The sequence below is a fragment of the Pelodiscus sinensis genome, chromosome 16 (genome assembly GCF_049634645.1).
Source record: "Pelodiscus sinensis isolate JC-2024 chromosome 16, ASM4963464v1, whole genome shotgun sequence".
In the NCBI taxonomy this organism is placed as follows: Eukaryota; Metazoa; Chordata; order Testudines; family Trionychidae; genus Pelodiscus; species Pelodiscus sinensis.
The window spans coordinates 4,827,653-4,841,248 of NC_134726.1; the positions used below are offsets into that span (position 1 = coordinate 4,827,653).

The following is a 13,596-nucleotide window of genomic DNA, read 5'->3' on the forward strand; positions in this document are numbered from 1 at the left end:
GTTTTGGTTTTTGTTTTTGCTTTCCACCTTGGGACCACTGAGAGCAAGTCAGTCATTGAGGGTGTTTTTTTGCTTGTGTGTGGCTCCTGACTGATTTTTCTGTGGTTCAGGGCCCCTGACCGAAAAAAGATTCCCTACTCCTGCCGTGCTGGCTCAGGGAACCATACTCTCCTCCCTGTAGGACCTGGGTTACCATCTTCCCTTATGTCACCATTGCCTGGGTGGGCCTCTGTCCCATAATATGTGATAGCCTGAGTTTGTGTGTCTGTTTTGTCCCCCTTGAAGCAGGGCAGGGATTATTTCCTGGGCAGGAGATTGTTGCTTCAGCTGGATAATGTCACAGGAGAGCAGGCTGGAGTTCCTCTAAGCTGGGAAACCAAAACCAAAAGCTGAGGTGAAAAGACACATCTGGTTATTAGTACCGTGCCCCAACCAAACCCTGTCTGGCTCTGTTCTAGGCTCATCAGCCGAGTCGAGGCAGAGCGCCTAGGCTAACAGCCAGTTCTTAGTTTGAACCGGGGCTGGCCAGGGAGGAGTCCCAGCACCTGTAGGCCTAGCAGTTTCAAGACCCGGCACTTCTGAGCTTGCCACATCAGTTATGAAAGTAAAAACATTGTTTGAGTCCCAGCCACTGCTTGTTGAGCCCCAGCACCAATTTCACTACAATTAAGCACTGGTGACAGCGCAACGTGTGTGCTGTGTACGTGCTCACTGCCCCTTCCCCCCAGCTACGGGAGCCCAGCCTCTTCGTAAACAGGAAGCTGGCAAGCAGCTGCTGAATAAGTCATTCTGGGGAGTTTCTCCCAAACTGGCTTTCAGTTTGTGAATGTGTAGGAAGGAAAAAGCTGTGAATACTCCTTTGTGACCAGGTCTGGCACCAACGCCGGCTCTGTGAGCTGAACAAGAATGTGGCCATTTAGAGCGAAGTCAGCTGCCCTTTAAGCAATCGAATGATCCTTTCCCTTTCCTGCACAGCTTTATTCAGAGAAGAATGGGAACTAGAGAGTGAACAGCTTCTTTCTTTTACAGGCACCAGGATTTGTGTTCTAAACAGTGCCTGTCAGAGCCCAGGAAACAGCCCATCGGAGGGAAACAGCCCAGCTTGATGGAAAAGCCCATCCAGCATATGCCTCTTGATCAGGGGAGCCAACAGCCTTGCCGGCCCTTTGGCAAGGTGGGGTGGGCCAGCTTCATGCTCCCGGAAGGGGGTGGGGCCTCCGGAGGAAAGGGCGGGACTGGGGCCAGCCAGCCCTCTGCACCCCCTGACTGTGACATGTCCACCCCAAGGCTTCAGTGCTATCTGGAGTATGCTGCACAGTGCTCCAGCAGCAATTTAAAGGCCCTGGGGTTCCGGGCACTGTTGCTGCTGCTGCAGAAGCAACAGCAGCTGGGAGCTCCAGGTCATTTTGAATCACTGGGCCCCAGGGCAGTTGCCCTCTTCCCCTTCCCTGTGGTCAGGCCTGTTCTTGGTGCACTCTGTCTCCTTCCAGAGCAAATAAACTTATGGCTAGCTATGGTCCAAAGCTGGTCATGGCTTCTGCCCATTTTGTGATAGCACAGCGGGGTGCATGCACTGCAGCGTTTTGAGTAGGGCTGGATGGAGAAACTTCAGCAGAGCCATGTTCCACCACACTATGTGATTACATGAAACTCCAAATACTGCCCAGAAGCACATTGATTTCACTAGAGAGCCACCGTGGGAAAACCCCAAACTAAGGTTCTGACAGTGTGGAAATAGGCCCTTCCGGACTATCTCATACCAGCAATGTCAAAATGCCCCGTTTTGACATTGTTGGAATGAAACATTATGATTTTTAATGTTGAAAGCTTTCATTGACTTTTACATTTTATAATGTAATAAAAAAATCAAGTTTGATATAAAAACGTTTCACAGAATCATAGAAATAAAGGGAGTTCTAGAGGTCATCTAGGCCAACATTTCTCAAATGTGACCACCATATCTGCCTGTGACCACTAGTGGCTTTTCATGTGGCCATGATAAACTTCTGGGTGGTAATGGGACAGACGGGCAAAGCATCAGTCTTTGTATCGTCTCCAAACTTTACAGTGATTTTATATTTTCATCCAGATTATTGATAAAGTTATGGAATAGCATTGGGCTGACAACCACTCCTGCAAGACCCTCTAATACAGCCCCACTAATTGACACACTACACATTAACAAGTACAAGTTGAGCTCTAATAGACAGCTTCAAAGGCATTTAATAGGGGCCATATTGCTTCGGTACTGTGGTATTTCTTTAATTAGTAGTGCCTTTGTAAGTCAAACACCTTGCATAAATCTGAATACATTATATTAACCACTGGTGTAGTCTTGTTCAAGAATTATACTGAATTTGTGTGATGACACCTATTATCTGTGAAACCATATTGATTGCCATTACTGTATCTCCAACCTCTCTCCTGGACACTGGTGGACACATCCTGTGTTCAGGCATAACGTGAACACTGTTATCCAGGATCAGGAATTCAATATTCCTGGCCATGGGAACAAGTTGCTTACTAGCAAGGGCAGTGCCCCACTCCCCTGGCAAAAATTTCCCGTAAGGGGCGTATGCTGCCTTCATTAATAGCACCTGAGCAAAGGTCTTGAGGTCATGAGACAAGGGATTGGGATTACTGGGCAGGGAGGGGCCAGTCCATTGTGTCCTTGCTGTTTCTCTTTGAGCTTCCAGAAGCAGGGTCTGTGGGTGATTCAAGAAATGCTGGGACTCGGTTGACAGGCTTTCCTCGTTTCACTTGCTTCAGACAAATATTGGGTTCTTCCAGCTTTCTGACTTCTCCTTGTCACTTCCATAGGTACGGTTGCTGTCAGAAGTTTGTTCTAAGCATCCGAGGCGGGAGTGAATCTGAGCAGGTGAGCAGCTGTCTCCAGTTCTGTGCAGCAGCTATCAATGCCGCCTTTCTCAAACTGCCAGTGTCAGGGAAAGGACAGGGGAAGAGAAACTGAGCAGCCAGCCCGCTAAGGATGCCAAAGCTTGTGGAATATGGGAGTACAAATGGCAGCCCATCCGGGGAGTCATGGAGAGGGCAGCACTGTTAGGAAAAGACCTTTAATTTGGCAAAAAATGTAGATTTGGTGACATCTGAACAGTTTGCAAATTTGTGCTGATTTCTTTTTTGTTTCAAATTTTCATTAATTTAAAAAATACTCAAAATCTTAGTGAAATTTTTAATTTGGGGTCAGTCAAAGCTCTGTGTAAATGTACCATAGTATAATGTACAGTGCCGGACTAAGGGGTGGGCTAGCCGGGCAGCTGCCCAGGGCGCCAACCTATGGGGGGCACCTGGCTCCCGTCGGGCTGCAGCAGCCCCCCAGGACAGGGGCCATGTTAACTCCCGGCCCCGCAGCACCGGTTAGCAGCACCCTTCCCCTGCAGCCGCAGGGCCCTGCAAGGCCAGGCACAGCCTCCCCCCGACAGCCCAGGGCTGCGCCCATCGGTGGTGGCCAGGCTGACTGTGCAGCGCATGTCCGTGCGTCCGCCCACGCGCCCTGGGGGCGGGCCCGCGCATGCGTTGTGCACCCGGAGGTAGGGCCGCGCATCCCGGGAGTGGGCCCGTGCATGTGCCGTGTGCCTGGAGGCGGGGCCGTGCACTCCAGGGGCGGCGCCACACGCCTGGGGCCCAGGGCACCAAAATGGCTCGGGACGGCCCTGATAATGTAACCTAGCCCTGTAAGATGGGAAATACAGTCTTACTCCAGGGTGCCCAGCTTCCCATCTGTACAGTTGCTAGACGAAAATCTGAATTTGGCAGCGAACTGAAATGTGTCCCTTGTGATTTTTAAAGTGTCTTGATCAGCCCTGCCTACAGTTGCCAACATGATATTTCCGAAATAAGGGACAGTTTCTTTATCCCCCTTTCTTGTTTACTTCTGGAGTCAAGATCACAGAGAACTTGATTTTGGGGAAATGACAACCCACAAACTTGCAGTATTTGTAGTTTACATTTATTATTATTTTTATTTTATTATAATATTTTATTAACAAGTACTCATCTACATTGTCTGAGGGTATTTCTTGCTGCTTTTTTCCCCACCTACCAACTTCTGGTTCTGTTGTATGAAGATAAAGAAATCTTTGCAGAATAACTGGAAAATTATGCAAATTTGGAGTTCATTTTCTAATTACCTCTGTGTTGTAGCTTTTCCGCTCATCAGACCATTTTTTATTAAAGGAAGAAATCCTCTTTACAAATACGTTTGATCCTGGTACAAATGACACAATTTAGAATACGTTTTTCCAGGTATTTTTGAAACACATTACGGCTAATTTGGAAATGTCATTTCTTCATGATTTTATCATATCTCATATGGTGCAGAATTCCTCTTAGAGCTGGCCCATGTTTACAATGTATTTCATTTTGAGTACTTCTGTTACATTCTCAAAATCTGAGAAACTAAACCAGAGATGCCAGTAGCTTGATCGATATGTTGTCAGATTAAAAATCTAAACAATTTTCTATCTACTGCTAAGGTTCTGCTAGACTATTCGTTGATTTTTAAGGTTTTACAGTTACAGACCAACTTGGCTACCCCTCTGAAGCTTTTGAACAGGGAGATATGTTTGCCATAGTTCTCATTTGCATTATCAGCAGAGTATGCAATGTTAAGTTGGTGTTCCCAGTTTAGGCAGTTCTTGACACCATAATGAATGTCACTTGCAAGTCCACCACTGTCTCCATAAAACTTGAGCAACTTGCACTGAACTCCAGCTGATCTGGTGAAGTATCACAAGCACCCCAAACCTCTCATCCCCAGCCAGAACCCTCATTGTGCTCCCCTCCCCTGCCCCGTGATGCCAACCCCCTACCCCAGCTGGCCCTCCACACAGTTTTCATACTGAAATGTGGTCCTCAGGCCAAAAAGTTTACCTACCCCTGCTCTAGGCCCACAGAGCCTTGGTAGGTGGGGTGGGAATCTGGGTGTGGTGTCTGCTCCCTTTGTGCTGCCTGTTCAGTGCAAAGAAAGGGTAACAGGGCAGACTGTCTGGCCTCTTGACCTTTCTCAAATACATGTTTGGCCCCAGGCTGAGAGGGTAGAACAGAGCCGCTGTAACATGTCTCACTGCCCAGCACTGGCTAATGATTAATTCTGGAGATGGGAAACACCCATGCGTGGATTGTTCAGGAAGGTGAGAAAAGCAATAGCATCCTGGAGAGGAAACCTGGGGTTCTCAGAGGTGATTTCAGTGTGAGTCACAGATACAAATAGAAAAGCAAAACCCAAAGCCAGCTGACACAGCAAAAGGAGGAAATTTGCCAAACTGTTGCAAAAGAGACTATGTTAACTCTTTCTCTGCCAGTTCTCCCCAACACCTGTTTTGTTGCCTTCATCCATTAGTCCTTTCTCTACCTGCCCTCTCTTGCATGCACTGTACTGCCCTTCCCTATAAACCCTTCCTCCACTATCCCATGGTCCCTATCTACCATTCTGCTCCTCCATTAACATTTTCTCTGCTTGTCCTCCTGTACCACCAATGTGCTCTGCTTGTGTGTTAATTTTTTCCTGCTAACTTACAGTGTTACCTTTGCCCATTCACACTTCCATTGGTGGTCCCAGTCCTGGAAGATTTCACTACAAATCCCAGAACATCATATGGAGAAAAAGGGTAATTTTAATAGTTGGATGCCAAGTAATTGTATTTGAAAATTATTAAAAATATTAGGCCAGTTCTACTAATTGTTTCTCTTACATTTCAGGGGTGTGGATTCCATTACTTAGTTACCAGGGTCTTTAACTTTCTTACTGGTCACCATCATCAGGAGACCAAGCAAAATTGCAATTAATAATCATGGCTATTTTATTATTAAAGAAAGAAAAATAAAACCATAAACATTAAACAAAACAACCCAAATGACCAAACACAAATGAATAATTGATTACTTTGGTTACACAAATGAATAATTGATTACTACAGTCTCTCGTGTGTGTCTTTGGAGGAGAGCTTTTAACAGAAATTATACCCTTGAAAGTGGACCACCTCTGGAGCATTTTTCATTTGGTCAGCTAAGACCGAAGTATATTTTTCCCAAAATTATTGTGAATTCATCCTTTAGTATCATTTTTTGATACTTAAAAACTGTTTGTGATTGGGCAAAAAAATGTTGCTTAAGGGAAGATAAATCCTTTTAGTTTATAATTGGGCAGAGTAACCAAATCTTATGAAATCAGAGAAAATAATTAAATTAGCTACTCAGAAAAAGTCAGTAAGGAGCTGTTTTAGGACAGGCTGGTCACAAATATTCTGAATCTTAAATCCAATTACATCCCAATATTTCTCTGCTTACCAATGTTTAGCCTCTGTCTCCTCTCTAGGAATAAATGGTATAACTGTCTAGTGATTAACAGGAGAATTGTTAATACTTTAAGTTTTACAACAACATTTCAGTATCCTAATAAAATAATCAGAAGAGTTAAATCTAATCCCTTATCAGTGTCTTAGTTAAATTTCTCTCACAGATTCATGTTGAAGTTGTGGAGAATTTTTCCTTAGGTTGGTTTCTTCTTCAGTTTTCTTGTTAGCATTAACTGTTAGTGGCAGTTTTCCTTGTAAAGTGCAGTGTTTGAACCAGGTAGTGGGGGAGAGGGCATAATGTGTGGGAGGGGTTTTCATTTCAGAGTTTGTTTCATTTCAGAGTTGGTGCTTTTTTCCTTCTTAGTCCATAAAATTAGGAAAACACACCTTTGTGAGGCTTTCCTGGAATCAAAGTTGGTGGCTGTCATCCTTTTACTGGCTCCATGCCTTCAGGATGGGCTCAGGTGACATTTTCATCTCCATAATATGAAGTGTGTTTAATGAACATGCAACATTTCTTTACTTCTTTGTTCTTGTGGCATGAAAGCATCAGATAACTTTGAAAGTTCGTTTTAACTCTATTATTCAATGCATTTTCTGCGCCATGCTCTCCATTTTATTAAGTGTTTGACAGGAAATGAAATTCGGTTTTTAAAAAGTCCAAACACTCCTGTTCTTCATACAAAAAGTTTTTAGTTCTCAAGAGTCTTTTAAAATTCAATAGCTCTTACGAAATCTTTAGATTAAATAATTAAAAAGTTGGGCTAGGTCTACATTAGGGGACAAGTTCAAATTAAGATACACAACTCCAGCTATGTTAATTGCGTAGCTGGAGTTGAAGTATCTTAAATTCATTTTGGCACCATCCACACAGCAGGAGTTCAACGGGAGTACTCTCTCCCTTTGACTTCCCTTACTCCTACTGGCATCAACAGGAGTGCCCTCTCAGTTTGAATTAGCGTGTCTTCACTAGACCCACTAATTCAAACCTCAGAAGATTGACTGCGGCAGCTTCGATCTTCTCTGTAGTGTAGATAAGCCTTTGGTGATTCTTATAACAACACTTCAGTCTCCGTGAACACTCGGTAAGAGATTTGAAAGTGGCCATCCTTCAACAAAAAACTTCAAAAATAGACTTCAAGGAGAAAATACGGAGTTGTAATTCATTTGCAATCTTGACATTGTTAATTTGGGCTTGAATAGGGACTGGGAATGTTTTCCTTATAAATACTCATGTCTCTGTAAACTCCATTTCAATTCATCTGATGAAGTGGGTTTTACCCATGAAAGCTTATGCCCTAATAAATCTGTTAGTCTCTAAGGTGCCCCAGAATTCTTTGTTGTTTTGGCAGTATTGTAATGCAAATAGTCGTTAGTACTACAAGAAATCCTTGAATAAGTACAATTATATTAATTGGGGAATTAGATAATTGCCTGCCATGCTCAGGCAAACGCACATCCCAGGCTAACAAAAGACCTTTCCAGAAATTGTTGTGAAGATGGTACTTTCTTTAATAACCATTGAAATGTAAAATACTGTTTTAGAAACAGAAATACTTTTTTTAAAAACTGAATATAGGAAAGCCTGGACTGATCTGAAGCAGCATATTAAGTATTTTGAAGGATTTTGTTAAAGTGATGTCTCAGAAAATGAAATGAATATAGGGCAAAGTCTTAAAATGTAAAACTCTAGAAGATTCATAGAGCCATCTCCACAAAGCCAGGAACAAATGAATCAGAAAGCTGGCTTTTGCAAGAGCATTAGAAGATTGTACATGTATGAGCTTAGAAAGCATTTAGAGCAGCCCACTGCGGTGATAAGCCGATGGTTGATACCTGAATCTAGTCAAGGCTCTAGGGGTATGTCTACACTACAGCACTAATTCGAACTAACTTAATTCAAATTAGTTAATTCGAACTAAGCTAATTCGAACTAGTGCATCTAGACCTAAAAACTAGTTTGAATTAGCATTTTGCTAATTCGAACTAGCATGTCCACATTGAGTGGACCCTGAACCGAGGTTAAGGCTGGCCGGAAGCAGTGCCAACAGGGCATCAGGTTAGGACTTAGAGCGTAGAGCTGCTGGCTCAGGCTAGCCGAGGGCTGTGCTTAAAGGGACCTGACCCCCACCCGGGACAGACAGTTCTCAGGGGTTCCCTGCTTGCTTGTCTAACTCGATGAGGGACAGCAAAGCAGTCCTGGCTTGGAGTGCCCTGAATGCCCACACTTGGCACATCACAGCACTCAGCCATCAGCCTGGCTGCACTTGCCGTAGGCTACCATCCGGGGAGGGGTCAATCGGGGGGCTGCAGGAGAGCTTCCACCCCGAGGAGCCTGCAGAGCCAACCCAGTCCTCCCCATCGGGGGCTTATACCCCATTCCTCCCTCACCTCCTTCCACTTACCCCTCCCTAGCCCCCCTTCCCGATGTACAAAATAAAGGACACGTGTGTTCAAAAATAGAAACTCTCTTTATTGAACAAAACTCGGGGAGACTGGGAAAAGGAGGTGGGAGAGGGGAAGAGAGAGGGTGGGAGAGGGGAGGAGGAAACCTGGGAGGAGGGAGCTGGAAGTGGGAAGCCAGAGGAAGAAGGAGGAGGGGAAGTATCAAACTATGGTACGCCATATCTTCAGTACTGTGTACAGATGTGATCTCCTCACCCCAGAAAAGATATTTTGGCTTTGGAAAAGGTTCAGAAAAGTGCAACTAAAATGATTAGGGGTTTGGAACAGGTCCCATATGAAGAGAGGCTAAAGAGACTGGGACTTTTCAGCTTAGAAAAGAGGAGACTGAGGGGGGATATGATAGAGGTATCTAAAAGCATGAATGGTTTGGAGAGGGTGAATAAAGAAAAGTTCTTCATTAGTTCCCATAATAGAAGGACTAGAGGTCACCAAATGAAATTAATGGGTAGCAGGCTTCAAACTAATAACAGAAAATTGTTCTTCACAAAGCAAATAGTCAACCTGTGGAACTCCTTGCTGCAGGAAGCTGTGAAGGGTAGAACTATAACAGAGTTTAAAGAGAAGTTAGATAAATTCATGGAGGTTGGGTCCATGGAGTGGTATTAGCCAGGGGGTAGAAATGGTGTCCCTGGCCTCTGTTTGTGGAAGGCTGGAGATGGATGGCACGAGACAAATGGCTTGGTCATTGTCTTCGGTCCATCCCCTCCAGGGTACCTAGTGTTGGCCGCTGTCGGCAGACAGGCTACTGGGCTAGATGGACCTTTGGTCTGGCCCAGTACGGCCATTCTTATGTTTTTATGTTCTAAGCTCAGGGCTCAGGGTCGGGGTCTCACTCGACCACCTTGATTTTCATGCAAACCTGCTCCTGGGTGGCCAGACTGGCAGCTATCCTGCCCTAGATGGCCACTTTCCTGTGCCTAGTGCGGAGGTCATGTACATTGGAGGCTTCCCCCCAAACCTCGATGAGGTCCACGATGTCCGCACTAGACCAGGCGGGCGCCCGCCTCTTGTGGCCCCGGACAGGCTCCTGGGAGCCGCCAGCCTGGTCCTGGGAAGAGGCAGAGAGCTGGGTGGCAGCGGGTGTCTGGCTCGTGCCGTGCCAGGTGCAGGGTCTGCTGGCTGGGTGCTGGCAGGCTTGCACCTGGCACGGGCACCATAGCCAGACTGTGCACCTTTAAGGGCTCCGGGGCTGGGAGGGGGGCAGATGAGTTTCCCTGGTGGTGCCCAAAGTGGCCACCAGGGAAGCTGGGGAGCGCTAGCCTCCCACTAGTTCGAATTAAGTGGCTACACAGCCCTTAATTCGAACTACTTAATTCGAACTAGGCGTTAGTCCTCGTAGAATGAGGTTTACCTAGTTCGAATTAAGCGCTCCGCTAGTTCGAATTAAGTTCGAACTAGCGGTTTGCCTGTGTAGCGCCTATGAAAGTTAATTCGAACTAACGGCTGTTAGTTCGAATTAACTTTGTAGTGTAGACATACCCTAGGAGACAGATGTGTGTCTTAATCTACAATAGTGAGTATGGAAAGGGAAGCAATCAAAACCCTGGCAAATGATAAACACTGTCTCACCCCTCCAAGTCAGCATTTCTATGAGCAAGAACTGCTCAGAAGAACGAATAACTAGGAACAACAGCACAAAGAGAAACTAAAGTTCCAGCCAACACTAATTCTTGCATCAAAATGCCTTTCCCTAAGCCCTTGGCACCATAGGCAGATGAAATTCTCATAAGTACTCCCTTCTGAAAATTATTCACTTTTGTTATGATTGTAATAGGATATGAAATATCATTGAAACAAGGTTTATTTATAGCTTCTCCTTAAATGATTAGATGATGTATTCCTGGAGAGGAGATGTAAGAGAACCTTAATAAAACAGAATGAGACTTATTTTGAATTGAAGGTCCATAATTTGTACATATTTGCCCATCCCAAACCACTTCTTTAAGTGAACTGTGGATGTGTAAGAAGCCTTGTGACTTTAAGAAACTGATTTATATTTATTTTACAGTTAATGAGTTGTTAGGGCAATGCTGAGGTCACTTGTACTGCTCTTTTTTTAAACAAGTTAGGGTATTTACTATTCATCAAACAAAATTCTTCTATCTATAAACTGTTTTAGTTCATCTGGGATAAACTGAACAGGATCCACCTGCTGTTTTCAGGAATAATTAATTTCTGTTTTAATCTACTATATGTTTTAGAGAGTTTGACTGTCTGACAGTTTGTTCGAGAACTAACTATAAGAGCTAGGACCACCAAATTCGGTATGCAACTTCCTCTTATCCTTAAAGCAATATACAGGTTTGATTGTGCCAGGAAAATGGAATGTGTCTGGAATGGGATTGCTTCTCAAACAGAACCATACAGAAAAGAGACAGAATCACCAGGCTGATGAAAAAGACTGGCTGGGGAGATGCTCCCCCGAGCCTTCCACCTCCAGGTGCCCTTTATAGAGGGCAGGAGGCCTGAAGCTTTCTGTCCCTCGTCTCCAGATTTGTATGGGGATGTTTCTGGCTATTCCCCCTTCACCACTGTCAGGGAGTGAGCGGAAATTGTACACACTTAACTGAGTTAAGGATCCTAAGCAACACCAGATAAATGTGCTAGCTTAGAAGGCATATGTGCTGATAGCTCTGCACAAGGAAGTTACAATGGAAAGCATTGCAGATCAGTTAATATATTTACTTTCTTTTTCCTTATTAAATACATGATTTATAGATAGAGATTTTAGTGTGTGTCTGTCTGTGTGTTTGTAATTCGTTTCTTCAAGAATTCCTCTTAAACGATGAGAGCTAGAACCCCCACATTTGGTAGGCAGCTTCCTCTTCTCCTAACTTAAAGTACAGTTGTGGTTGGGTTGTGCCAGGAGAACTGGAAGCCCCGGGAAAAGGGTAGTTTTCCATTACATGAAAAGGGAGTGGCTGCTTTCGGAGGGACGTGATATGAGAGTCGCCGCTGGGGGGGCAGTGAGCCTACAGGGAGAGCCATCCTGCAGAGTGTCCACTGGGGACAAGCCATACCACCAAGGGAGTGGCCAGCAGGGCTGGTTGTCCGCCATCTTGCTCGCCAACACACAACATATCGAGTAAGTAGCCCCCTTGCCCCAAACCCTTTCCTTCCTCCCAGCCCTTGGCTGCAGCCCCAGGGGGAGGGAGAGAACAAATCCTGGGTAAGCTGAGGGAGTAGCCTGTAGGGGGAGAGAACAGGCCCTGGGCAGGCTGAGGGGTGGCCTTGGAGGAAAAGAGGTAAAGAACAGGCCCTGTAGGGGTGGCAGGGGTGCCTCTGTCCCCCAGCCTCCTGCACCCCCATCCCCACATTCCCAAGGCCCTCCCTGAAGGACCTGGGCATCCCCAGGTAAGTCTGCTAGTAGGCTATAATCTTGAACTTCTGCTTGCTTGAGGTTGTGGTGCCCCAAAGGCAGGGTAAGAACCACGTGTGTCTGAAACGAGTAGTCATACGCCTGGATTGGTTTGCAGAGAAACAGTTACTATGAATTCGCCTACTCAGCCTTTTTTACCTTGACTAATTTTAGTAATTGTAGGAAGACATTTAATTGACACTCCACACCTAAAGCACCCTTTACTCACTCTCTCCACTTCAAGCCTGTATTAGTACACAAATATTGGGAATACAGAAATGGAAAACTAAGGTTACATGAATACAACCGCTCTCCGAGTTACGAACAAGTTACGGACCAACACTTGGTCCGTAATTCGAACTGTTCATAACTCGGACCCCAGTGAGTTACACGCGACCGTGCTGATCGTAAGCGCAGGTCGCGTTCGTAACTCGGGGTCTGCCTTTATGACCGCTCCATGGGAGCTTTGGTCGTAAGTGCGAACGGTCGTAACTTGACCGTTCGCAACTCGGGGAGCGGCTGTAATTAACTTTAACACTCAGTTTACTCAGTGAAACCATTAAGAGAAACATTATCAATGAACTGCACCCAAATAACCTTAACTCTGTTCCTGGGCTCAATCCAAACTTCAAACAGAAATTTGCATTACTGGATAGAGATGTGTACTACATATGAAAAAATACTTTACAAGAAAATGTAAGTTCCACACCAAGTACTCAAAAGTTAGGAAATGCCAAAATTATGGGCGCTTGTGTAACCCACCCACCTTCTGGGTGTGGTTCACTGTCCCATCTAGTGGCACTAACACCACTTACAGAGAGAATAATGAGTCTTCTCCAAAGCCTGAGCTGAGTGGCAGCTGGCTTTTGGCTCACACACTAAACAACAGAGGTTCCCACATTTGGTTCTGCCTGTTGGCCTTACACTAGTGTATAAGTTGATTTAACAAAATATAGAGAGGCAGTAGTAGCAAGCAGAAGTTTTGGAAACAAATGGTTACATATAAATACATAATATTCTAGAGCACCACTTAATTTCATTCAGCCCATGGCATATCTCTGTGCTGCAGGCCAGAAGCCCTGGCATGTCCCTTGTGGCAGTAGGTACAGGGTAGATCAGGGCAGATCTGCATGCTGCCCCATTCCCAAGATCTGGTGCCACAGCTTCCATTGGCTGCCGTTCCTGGCCAATAGGAGCTGCAGGGGGAACACCTGCAGGGGTGAGAGATGTGCACTGTATAGAGCTGCCTGGCCTTTCTACCAAGGGGTTGGACCTGGCAGCCAATTCTGGGAGCAGCATGGTCCAAGGGCAGGCAGGGAGCTTGCCTTAGCCCCTCTGTGCTGCTGACTAGGAACTACCAGGTCAGAGCCTGCACCCCAAATCCCTTGCCCCAGATTGGAACCTCCTCCTGCATCCCAGCTTCTTTCCATAGCCTGCACCCTGACCTCAAATCCC

At 45.5% G+C, this 13,596-nt stretch overlaps 1 protein-coding gene across 1 annotated transcript in view; it reads left to right on the forward strand.

Moving 5' to 3' along the window:
• The first annotated feature begins 2,820 nt into the window (after window positions 1-2,820).
• RHBDF1 (rhomboid 5 homolog 1) overlaps window positions 2,821-13,596 on the forward strand; it is a 103,835-nt gene continuing 93,059 nt past the window's right edge. Inside the window, exon 1 of the mRNA XM_075899185.1 lies at window positions 2,821-2,878. The gene's annotated coding sequence lies outside the window, so the exon portion shown is untranslated. The remainder of the gene's footprint in view (window positions 2,879-13,596) is intronic.